The following is a 13,136-nucleotide window of genomic DNA, read 5'->3' on the forward strand; positions in this document are numbered from 1 at the left end:
ATGGAGTGATGAATTCAAATTTGACATTTTTGGTTCAAAATATCATCAGTATGTATCGAGGAGGTCAGCAGAGAGGTACAGCAGTGAGTGTCCACTGTTCATCCATCCGTGAAGCTTGGTGGAGGCTCTGTCATGGTTTTGGTCTTTTCAAAAACAAAAAGGTACTGTCAGCTTTGAGCCACCATGGCATACCATCTGAAAAGCATCTGATTGGTATCACTCTTGTCAGCAATGATCCCAAACACACTGCGAATGAGGAAGTTTCAGAGGGCTGGCCAATCAGAAGCACGCTAGCTTAACGGTAGAGGAACTACACAGCCGCACACAGCTGTATTTGGCACATTATGCCGTGGCTACTATAGTTGAGGCCAAGAACTAAAACAGGGAGCTAATTTATATAGCGCCATATCACAACAGCAGTTGCTTCAAGGGCCTTTATTTTGGAAGGTAAAGACCCTACAATAATTAATTATAAATTAACCACCAGCAATAAATATAACGTGAAACTAATATTCTTCAAACAGGAGTTACTTGCATAGAAGAAAGTCATTTTGGACACACAGATCAGATCAACCCTCCTGTATATAGAAAACCAAGCATTATTAATATGTTGCAGTGAGCCAAAATCTGGTAATTCCCTATTAATTCTGGCTCCAGCTTAAAAGCATTAGTTCTGCTTAGTCATGAGTCTGACAGGGCTCACATCGCAAAGCAAATCTGCACCCCGCAGGGCTCCACGGGGAACTGTCCAGTTTTCCATTTCAGATATATAGCAAGTGTAGTCTGATTAGTCACAGCTTTACAGCCAATTGCAAAACATTTGTTCCAACTGCAGGTGTAAATCTAAGAACTCTGCCCCTCCAGTTTCTTAATAAAATAATCCCATTGGAATTTGAGTGAGCTCTCTCCAGCTGTGGACACCCGGAAATGTCACCTTTAACCCCACCTGCAAAGTCCAGGGCCTGTGTGAACAAGATAAAAGTGAGGTCGGACTGTGCTTCACAGCAGGGAAGTCTATATGTTGCTGAGGGATTAGACATAAAGTGGAAACAACGCAGAAAATGTGCAGTTTTCGACACTGAAACAGATTAAAAACTAAATCTAAATATTTTGAATACAATAAAGTAAAACAAGGAAACCCACTATGGAAACTTTCTGAAACTAAGCCAAAATTTACCTAATTAGAAAACATAAAACTATAATAACTATAATAAAACTGGAAAGTTTTTTAATGAAGCAAATTTTACCACGTTGCAGTCTGGAGAATCCTGATAGAGGACTCCACCTGCTGGACGTCCCGCAATCGTGGCAAACGATGTCATTTTTAAAAGAGAGAGAGAGAAAAGAAAAAAGGAAGTTGAAGTTTAGTTTAGAGACAGCAGCACTGAAAAAAGACAGGAGACTGAGCTGAAGATAATAAGATTTTCATTGGGACTGACCCAGATGGACAAGTTTAGAAATGAGCGCATCGGAGGGACGGCTAAGGACATAAAGTTATAGAGACAAGGCTGAGATGGCTCGGGCATGTGCAGAGGAGATTTTTCAAATGGAGCTGCCAGGAAGGAGGAAAAAAAGGAAGACCTCAGCATATTTAGCAAAAAAACCAAAAAAAACCCCATAATATTATTGCAGTATTTATTGTAATATGTTTCAGTTTATATTTTTCTACATTTCATATTCGCACTGAGCACCTGTCCAGATGCAGCTTCCCCTGTGACTGATAAAGTATCCTGATTCTGATTGGATCAAAAATCTTTGCCTTTTTTCTCATGTCTCAGCGACTGGAGGGTACTCTTTGCTCGCCGTGTCACCTTAACCAAAGCAGAACGTTAAGTGGCGCATGTATTGCATTACCGAATGGGTGACACATTAAGGATCAACATAAGGAAACAGTCAGCGGCTAAACAGACTAATGAAACTTTGCTGTGCAGCCACAAGTCAGCGTGATCTCAGGCTTTAAAAAGGGCGGATTAGGTTCTGTAGCTCCTATTAAAAAGTGACAGTCCACTCTCACAACAGCCAATTACAATGGATCATCAAAGAAGCTTCTTTACTGCAGATTACTGGTCGTTTACTTGCTTGGAGGAGGAAAGCACATTTTGATCCTTCCCAGCAGATGTTTCAGTGAAAGAAACTGAACAAACAGTACAGAGTCTGAGTTAAACGACGTTATCTGACCTGTAAATAGAGTGAACAACTATACAGATTTCACAGATTCAGTGAATAAATATCCATGTTTAAACTAAGGAATTATAGAATAAGAAGAAAGGAATACAGCTTGAATGTGCTGCATCAAAGAATCTAAAACCTGCTTTTAGTTTGTCAAAGGTTGAGTCGTGTATGGAGGTTCCAGTGAGCCAAAGTTTAAATAATACTGCCTCATGCTCAAAAAATGAAACACTTGATCATCACAGTATGACACAGTTAAATTTCAGGGATATCAATCTGTCCACTTAGGAAGCGTAAATTGCAGTGGATCAGTTTCGGCTGCTTTGGGGAAACTTAAAGTGACAACGGGTGAACAGGAGAGAAAACAAGTCAAACTCCACAAAGCGAATGGTTCTGCAGGTGGTGGCCACGGACCATTGTTATCCCATCATCGCCCCTGACTGATTTTTATCTACTTTTTCCTCTTGCTAGTGTGCTCGTCATGCTGGTATCATGAGACAGAACCAGGAGCCCATTCAGGCTGCATTGATAGATCAGCACCTCCAGGACTTCACGTGTGCCGTCACAAAAAGCGTGTGGAGTAAGATGTGCTGTAAAGAGCTGAAAAGAGCCAGAGAAGGGTATGAACGTAGAAGCAGAGATGATATCTGCTTCTTTGTGCTGGAGGAACATGAGGAAGACTCCTAGAACTCTACAAACTGACCGCCAGCAGGCTACTCACATGCATGTTTCTGAACAAACTGTCGGAACCATTTAATACACATACTATATGTATTCATTATTCTCTCCACATTACATCCCTCATCTGCCCATCTGTCCCACAACACCCCTCCGCCACCCGCATGTGGTGCACGATTTCTCCAATTGTTCAGTAGTAGGAGCTAAAATGGTTGTCTTCATGTTGAAGGTTGTCGAACCTTCGTCTAGACGTATCAGGATGATAAAGATGCCTGCCTGCAACATCATCAAGCATGGCCGATTTAGTAGTGTGCCAGTAATGATTTGGGAAGGTATATCCTTTGAGGGTTGCAGAGATCTACAGCACTGCTGATAAAAACCTCAGACTCTTTGGTATATGTTATGTTGTTACAGTGGGCCCTAGGATCCTCTTGGTGCAGGACAATGTCTGCCCTGATATGGACGGAGCATGCAGGCATTTCCTGGATGACAAAGCCATTGATATCACTGACTGACCCTCACATTCTCAAGACCTGAATTCATTTGAGAACCTTTGGGATAGTATATAGCTGTACATCCAATGCTGCCAGCTGCACTACAGAGAATCCAGGAACTCTGATGCTCTGATCTGGGTCTGGGAAGAGATCCTCCCAGGATAGCATGCATTGTCTCTTCAGGAATGTGCCCCTTGTCTCTTTCTATGAGCAGTGACAAAGATGCTAATAAAAATCCAAGCTAGAGAAATATCAGCATGGAGGGATAAAGAGAGAGCAGTGATCTGTGGCCACCACCTGCTAAACCATTCGTCAACCCGTCTCGGGGTTGTCTTGTTGTTTCCTCTCTGGTGCACCTGTTCTCGCTTTGATTTGCACCAAAGCAACTGAAACTGATCTACAATGGCTTATGCTTCCTAACTTTATACTTAACTTTACATATTGTGTTCCTTTAATTTTTTGAGTAGTGTAGTTTGCAGCAACATTGTATTTAGCTTTCTGGCCCAGCATTCCTGTAACCTCATTCAGCATTGTATGTTCTTGTTCTTCTTATTTTTGGAAGAAAATCCACCTGTAGACTATTGATCCACACTGACATTCTCACCTTTAATACCTAACCTACTACCATATTTATATGGGGATATTACATTTGGCTTTTCTACACGTTATCATTGTTCTGCTCAACACGAACAAGAGCTTGGATCTCAGGAAGTTAAGTTAATCTCAGTGTTAAACACATTGGCTGGAATATATGTACAACATGCACGTCTGATGTCCGTATGCAATAATGAAATGTAGGCTATGCACAGTTGTAACTTTGTGTGCTAACACATGAAATTTAAAAGACTGCAATAAGATGAGGGTGTTCCAATGCAGCTTAGGCTTAGTGCTGTAGAAGGAAGCATTTAGTAAGACAGATTTGTCAGTTTAAGAGACACATTTCTTAAATGGCTCAGGCAGTTAGTGTCAGCTCTAACAGGAATAAAGTCAGTCTGTAAAACAAAAGAAGTATCCGAACTGCTAACCACAATTCATTACCTAATTATGCTGCAAACAATTTACTCGTTACCAAAACATTGTTTCTCTTGCCTTAGCCAGGATCTCATGCTTTTTATATAACAAAAAATAAAATTCCTGCTGTTGTCAGGATTTTTAGGCTGAAGCCGTGAGAAAAGAAGCTGTTTTGCTTAAGGTCTCACAGCGAGCTATATCTGAAACAGAGCAGAAAAATGTGTGTCAGTGATGTCACAGACCAGATGTACATTTACATCTGAAACCCAAACAGAAAACTAAGAGTTTCTGAGCAACTCACACAGGTTGTTTATGTCAAAACAGCTAAAGCTTTGAATTCTACACATCATAAATGCATTTCAGCTTTAGGTGTCTTTCTTATTGCATGTTGACCTTTCCACCACAGTCTCCTCTCCACTGGCCGTTCTTGTAATTAGCATAAATTTGTTTTGAAGCTGTCATTGAGAGTTTTGAGAAATCATATGTGGAGAAATAGATTCCAGATTTAACTTTCTGCCCTGCCTTTCTCAAGCAACTTCATGTAACTTTAAGTGAAGAAACAGAGCTGGTTGTGAATTCCTCTTTTCATTTCAGATGGCAATATTTCTGCAAGATGGTAACGTTGACTACTTTGGAATATACCCAAAAGCCCCATTAAATCAGAAAGTCACATTAACCCCTTAAACCCTAGACCAGTCATTCTCAAACTCATCCCAGTCTGGAATATTAAAAACACACCCAGACCTTCACTCACATTTCTGATCATTACACAAGCAGGAAATGAAGACACAAAGTATTTCCTTTTTGTTTCCTTCCGTCTTTTTGATCTTCTGATGATTTACTTTTGTAACTTGATTCCCCATCAACAGCTTAATGCCCAAGTTAAGATCTTACCCACTAACAACCCGACATAAGAGTCCAGAGATCTGTCATGGCATTCAAAGGTAAAACCAGTCTGCAGACTCAGAACCTGGATAGCTTATAATTCAAAGGCTTTATTTGTTTGAGGTTTGGGAATGATGAAACTCGCAACTGGGGTGACTCAGGAGAACTGGTCAGCAACTCCAGGAGATGGAAGACAAAAAGTCCAAACAAAGTTATGAGTCAACAGCTGTTATAAGGTGCTGGTGAGACTGGCTGCTGGAGCTTCTCCTTAAATGCAGGTAGAGGATGAGTCTGATTGGAAGCCAATGGGATGGGTTCTTGCCGATCCAACCCATCATTAAACTGCAGTGTTAGAACAGGGCAACTACCAACCAGGATAAAGACTAACAGCAGGTAATGTTAAGTAATTTTTAAATCCAATGGTTTTGTTTCGTGAATTCAGTTTCTTTTTAAAATGTAAATATTTGATTGCATTTTTAAGATAAACTGATAGAAATCAGAGTCAAAAAGTCCTGCAGAATCCCAAAAGAAGGTTTTAATAGAAAACTAGGATTTTTGGAAAGGACTGGTTCCTGTGATTAATTTACCCTATAATCCCATTTTATTCTAAAGTATTATCCTACAGAATTAACTTGTACCAAAGTTTAAATCTATTTTTATCTAAATAACTTATCTCTGCTCAACTGCAGTACATTCACAGCCCGTTAGAGGGCTGCAGCCCACACTTTGGGAATCACTGCCCTGGGCTATTTTTTGAAAGAAGAAAACTATATGCAATCTGTAGTTTCTACACAATAGTAAGGCCAAGATGAAGAACCCTGGATATTATGGATAAGTAACATATAGGAGAATTTTGAAAAAGAATAATTCTCATTTTGTCCTAACACTGGGCCGGAATGAGATTTCAAACTCACTAACTCCAAAAGAAATAAAAAATTTTAACTTCTATAATATCATTTTGATCGTCCTAGGGGTCAAAATTATCTCTTTGGCCCACTGCCAAATGGGTTATTGTAACCCTAAGACAATTTAAGTCAGTGAGGACTCGTGCTGTGGTGGCCTGGATTTAAAAAAGCAAATTAGTTGTTGTCACTGCATCACACCCATATCAGTGAGATTGTTTTAAAACAGTTTACAAACCTCTGTAAGACAAAGTATAGAGCTTAATGTTTTGTGTGGTAACTATTTAAAAAATGATCTGCTCTGAATATTCACATGAATACCACAAGGCAGTCTTTAGGGGGCAAACACTAAAAACCATTCTCGAAAACCACAAAGCACTTACTGCACTTCAGCAGTGGAATTGCAGCTCTTCCTGCTTTCAAGTCGTGTTTTCAGTGAAAAACACTGACAACAAACATAGGGGGGGGGGGACAAAGAATGCGACAGCTCTTGGCAGCTAAACATAAACTGATGCTTTTCGCAGGCACTTTGACCTGCTCTTAAAGCCATCCAGCCCCAGAGAAGTTTGTGGTTTTCACTTCCTTCCAACTTTTTGGTGCATAATATAGCCTCCTTTTTCCACTGATAATGTGTTGGCATGTCACAGAGGGAAAAGTGCAGGCGAAACATATTTCCTTAACAATCATTCAGATCCATTAATCTATGACAGTGTCTCAGTGGTTTGGCATCAGGACCAAAAAGTGCCTAAAAGTGTAATGCAATAATTGTACGTGTAACAGAAATGGGAAATATTCCAATGATATGGTGAGAATTGACTTCCTGCTCTTTTTATATTTAATATAAATGAAAATATAAATGAAATTTTGTCGTAACATCTCGTATTGGTAACACTTCCATGTTAGTCTCAACAGATGCTGTCACAGATTGATTGATGTAACCGCTCTTTACAAGTTTGAAACGTGTAATTAACTACAGTATGACATAAATACTGCTACAACATGCCAAACTGTCTGCTTTCTAAAAAGGCTTGTTGTGTTAGTGGTGTGGTACATTTCTATGTGACTTCAAACGCTTTTGCTTTTGTAGCTGTCAGAATGAAAAACATCAGGCCTGATAAAAAGGAACAAAAATAACTGAGCTTATCGTGCGTCCAGATTTATTACGAAAGTTCTTGGCTTAAGTAGGATCATTTACAGGCTTTCACATTGGCGTTATGTGCAGGGAAGCTTAATTAAATCCTGATGCATCCAGATCCACTGACAAAACAGAAACAACAACAATGCAACTCATATTGTGTTTGACTGTTCATGTACAGTCATGTTCTCACAGGACTCCGAAAGTCCAGTAAAAAACTAAGTGCACCCCATGATTCAGTAGCCTGTAGACTCACCTTTTGCAGCAATAACTTAAATTGTTTTCTGTATGATTTCATGAGTCTCTCACGTCGTTATGGAGGAATTTTGGCCCATTATTCTTTACAGCATTGCTCCAGTTCTTTGATTTTTATGGGCATTTGTTTATGCACAGCACTCTTAAGGTCCTACCACAGCAATTCATTCAGACTAAAGTCAGGACTTCTTTTCTGGAATTCTATTGCAGATTTGCTGCTATGCTTGGGATTATTGTCCTGTTACATGACTCAGTCTGGGCCATGCATTAATTGTTGGACAGATGGCTTCACATCTCACTCTAGAGTACTTTGGAATAGAGAGGAGGTCATAGCTGATTCAGTGACTGAAAGGCGCTCAAGTCCTGTAGCTGCAAAACAAGCTGGACTCATCACCCCTCCACCGCCATGCTTGACACTTGGCATGAAGTGTTTGTGCTGATATGCTGATCTGATGAATGTGGAGTTGTGCATTATGTTCCAACATAATTTGGTCTTACTTTGGTCACATCTGTCCAAAGGACGTTGTTCCAGAAGTCTTGTGGTTTATTCAGATACTGCTTTGCAAACTTAAGGTGCGCTGCCATGTTCTCTTTAGAGAGAAGAGGATTTCGCCTGGCAGTCCTTCCAAAGAAACCATCCTTTTTCAGGGTTTTTCTATTTGTACTCTCATGAACTTTAACATTTAAGATGCCAATCGAGGCCTGTAAAATCTGAATGTAGCTTTTTGCAGTTTCTCTGAGGCTCTCACAGTCTGACCTTGGGGTGAATTTGATGGGACGTCCACTCGTGGGACTCCTTGGCATCTGTCTTTAATGTTTTCCACTTGTGACTATTTCTTACTATACAAATTGGTTTTTAAATTGTTTGGAAAATGATCTTAACCCTTCCCATCCCAACAACTGACTGAATGTCCTCTTTGGCCTTGGTGCTAACACACACCTGAATGCTTCAGACCTGTACTTAACTTCTGCTTTTATAGCATGCTGATGATCATTAATTAAGCACATCTGATCATTAGCACCTGGCTGCAACTTAGCATCTTAATTCATCTGGAAGCAATGTGAAAAAAGCCTTTTTCATATTGTTGCACATGTGAGATGAATGTCCTCCTTGTTTTTGAGTGATATGGAACAGGTCAAAGGTCAAGCCCAAGTCCAACTTGTTCTAAATTTTATTGAATGCATGATGCCAAAAAAGAAGGTTTCTGTCCTGAGGATCACATACTAGGTGATATTTGGCAAACCACAGAGAATGAATTTTTCTTGCTAGTGACCAGTGGACTCTGTCTTGGCATCTCGCCATAGATCTCACTTTACTTCAGCCTCTTTCTGGCCTCATGATACTCATGATGACTGACTGAAGCCAAGGACAAAAAGAAGCCAGCAGACCTCTGGATGCTGAAAAGAGGGATTCTTTTAACTTCCTCTGATTCTTCAGTTCTTGGAGAGGTTTAGGCAGGACCACTTCTTGGCAGATTCAGTGCTGTCCCAGACTTTTTCCCGCTTGTAGTTGGCTGATATTCAGTGGAGCCCCGTAGTTTTTGAGAATGACTCTGGAAACATTTCCAGACTGATAGGCGTCAACATCATCCCGCAGGACATGCTGATGTATTAACTTTGATTGTGATATAATGTGAAATATGTGTGATGATATTTTTTCTCTCTTGGTGAAGGTTGTCACATGTTTAATGCTTTCACCCTAATGGTCTCACAAAAGATCTTGTGAAGTTGAAGAGTAAAAAGTCTGTGTAGAAACAATTTAGTGGCCAGGTAGATTTACCTTAAGAAGAAACAGTTTAGTGTAGAGTAAAGTCCAGTTTTTGTATAGCTGCTGCTACAATTTCACACCCAACAGCTGTCAGGACAGTGTTGATGTTGATGTTAATGTCTCACATTAACATCAGCATTAAAACTGTGCACCAGGTGCTTCACAGCATGGCCCAGCAGCTCCTGTAGGTGTAATGTATAGGTTTATGTAGGAGACAGAGTATGACAAAATGTTGAATCATTGCCTCAAGATTATAGTCATTTTTCAATTCTTTATTTTTTTGTAAATAAGCAGAAAATTTATAGGTGTCATATTACTCTTGTGTATACGAGTGTGTGGTTCCAACTGACCTGAAGCCCCTTTAAAAAAAATCAACTCTGTGATACAACTGCCGTTTGACATAGTCAGGGAAATTCCATCTTATTAGCCCTAATTATCATTCTTCAATCTGTTTCTAGTTAAATAAGGTCCAGACAGTAATCAGTGAATGCACACACACACACACACACACACACACACACACACACACACACACACACACACACACACACACACACACACACACACACACACACACACAAATTCAATGTGGTCTTAATTTTCATTAACAAGAGGATGGTTGGTGGGTTGGCAGGGGAGAGGGCGAGTCGCACGGTACTTGAAACATAAAACATTTAATCCTGTGATTCCATTAGAAGAAGACCATAACACATCATTTTTCTCAGTTTAAAACTACACACAGGTGGTCAAACACACTCACAACTCCTGAGAAGGCATGAACTGATAATAGTAACGTCTACTGCTCGCCACAGGGAGGCATTAGAGGCATATAAAAAACTTTTACAAGAGAAGTCTATTTAACCTCTTTAACAACTGGCCAATCATTTAGGAAACAGTGCTGTTGGCTGAAGCAAAACAGTTTCCAGTGGGCTTATTTACCTCCGGCAAGATCTGGAGCAGGAGCTCTAGCCTTAATGTAATCCAGCGCTCTCCTGTAACACAGAAAACAAAGCAGGAGTGCTTTTTTGACACATCTATTTGATTCGAGCCAAGCTTGGAGGCATTTCTACTGCTTCTCAATCCTGAACCTCAATAATGCTATAACTCTTATCCAACTTGGAAAGTAGGTTCCCATTATTCAACACACCAATTCTGCAGAGCTTCATATATCTTCCTTAAGTGGGTGCGGCCCTCTGGTCCTGTAACAGTAGTATCAAAAGAATGAACCCCAAGAACAGCCAGGACATGTGTTTTTCAACAGGCGTGCAGTGTAATGTACCATGCATAGAAGCACAAATGTCCATATAACATGAAAACTATACAAAGAACATATATTTAATGAGTCTAGATGAAATTAAAGTGATTTTTTTTATTTAAAAAATCCCCATATATTTTACTAAGGATTGCACTTTTTAAAATGTTGGTCTAAATTTTGTGTAACTTTTGAAAATACCATCAATCACAAATCATTGAATTTCTGCAGCTGCGTACTGGTTTATAGTATCACAAACACACGTGCAGAAAATCAGCTGCAGCGGATCCCTTTGTGTTTCAAAAAGACAGCAAAGCCATAACGGCTGTAGTTAAACCGGCATGAAATACCAGGTTGAATTCTCAATTTGCTTAAATGAATAGGGGGCATATACTATCTATATATAATAATTTGATTGCTGATTTTGAATATGTGTTTTACTACATCTATAAAAAAGAGCCAGCCGACCCTTGATGGTGAGAATCAGGATTACGTGTTTTCCAGAGGGAAAGGGGGAAAGTCAGTTTGGTGTTTAATACTCAAATAAACAGAAAACTTCAAAAGCTAAAGGTTCAACCAAATCCTGTGAGCTGCTACATTTGGATAACTCGTGAGATGTTGCTTTTGACACTAGCGTTGGGTGAATTTCTGACTTCACCATTCACAAAACTTGAGAACCAGCTTGTTGTCAGCCTGACCGATCGTCAATGAGGATAATCACAAGTGGCATGAATGCGATCTCTTTCAGGAGCATGAACAGGTGCAAATTAGGTTTTTAAGACATGAATTCATCCCTGGGGTTACTGTGTCAACATATAGAGCTTTTGCTTGAAGAGACCTGAGGAGCGTGACACTTTTTCAGCGACCACACCACTTACACTCATCCCCAGTATGATATTGAAAGGTTGCTGTTACCAAGGAAAAGATCCAGGATGTATTTCAAATGTGCACTTCCAGGCACCATTCTAAAAATTTCTGGAGATCAGGTAAGGTTTTTGATTTGGTAGATATTTTGGAGTCGTGGAGCTTGCAGACCTATGCAAAGCTCCAGTCTGTTATCCACCACTGAAGTTCATGCTGCCCATAAGATGTCATTCGGAGATACTTAAATTAGTTCCTGCAGATTAAGAACAGTTTCCTCAAAAATGTGCAGAATAGCAGCATTATACTTTGAATTTTCTTTCAGAAAAAGTAAAAAAAACAAAAAACAAAACATTCACACATTCATTGCACTCTAAATGTTTTGCATTATCTGCCATTAGAGATGAAGAAAAGCCTGGAGGTTGTTTGTTGGAACAAGGAGCCCGGCATGTTGGCAAGAATACATGGTCTACATGAGATGAGTTATTTTTTTATATATCTAATAAGACTTTGTTTAGAATTGAAAGAAGATGTGAAAATGGAGTCCAGATCAAACATTGACTGATTTATCCTCGGGAGGGCATTAAGACTTTGAGGGCATTGTGTGTAGGTAGTAATTACCCTCCCTGCTGTTTCTCCGCACGCTCCTGCTCTGAAGTTCAATGGGCAGAGCATGGCGTGGCCATTCTGTGGTTAGGGGTTAGACTCCCGCTGTGGCTCCACAAATCGAAACTGCATGTTTGCACAGCACTGAAACACCAGTAATAAGAAGGATCCTTCAAATTGCTTATGGTGCATTTGTACCCTGTGAGGCAAGTAGGTGCCTAAAAGTAATTAGCACATTCAGTTTTTTTTCCACAAGGACTCCTGCTGTCTTAAAATGGTTTGCTACTCCTGAAGTCGGCGAATAATCAAAGAGATCCCGCTGTGCAGTTGAGCCCATGGGCCAATCAAAAGTCTACTCCTGGCTTGAGTTATGACATGAAGCTCTTGAAACTAGACGCATTGGGCTGAAAGGAGCCCTGAGTGTGCATTAAACCAACGCGGCAGTAGCTCAGGACAAGCATATTCGCATAAATATGAGATAATTACACGACAGCGTTACAACCGCCGGCGACAGCACATGATGGATGAGCCAGGGAAAGAAAACATGAACAGGGCGAGCAGAGAAAGAGACAGGGCTACTGGTGTAACACTAACTCTCGATGGAGGGATGGGAACGAAAGCCAAAACAAAAGCTAGATTGAAGGACGGACAGGGAATGGCGGAGGTCTTAGTGGCTCAGGCCTCAAGTATTACCCGCTCCTCTTGCCCTTCTTCTATTTCTGCCTTTTAAGGAGCTCCATAACTTCAAGTAGATAATGAGTGCCTTCAAGCAGGCGGAGTAAATCAGACAGAGCACGACGAAGGGTAAGTGAAAAGGTGAGTGTGTGTTAAGGCGGGAGGGGGATGAGGGTGGATTGAGAGAAGCGGTGGGAGACAGTGGAAGGAAGAAGAAGATTAGAAGTGATAACAAATAGAGCGAGAGAGGCAGAGAGAGGAGCTGAGCTGAATGGAGATGCACGATAAGATCATGCATTAACTTAAAAGCATACTTTAATGAAACTCCAACGAGAGCTTAAGAGAGGGAGATGCGAGGATGGGTTTTTGCGTAGGTTAGGAAAACACACGATCTCTCTAGATGTTTTGAGATCCCCGATTTTGTGTTTGACCCCAAATCCCTCTT

Source organism: Astatotilapia calliptera, chromosome 2 (genome assembly GCF_964374335.1).
Source record: "Astatotilapia calliptera chromosome 2, fAstCal68.1, whole genome shotgun sequence".
In the NCBI taxonomy this organism is placed as follows: domain Eukaryota; kingdom Metazoa; phylum Chordata; class Actinopteri; order Cichliformes; family Cichlidae; genus Astatotilapia; species Astatotilapia calliptera.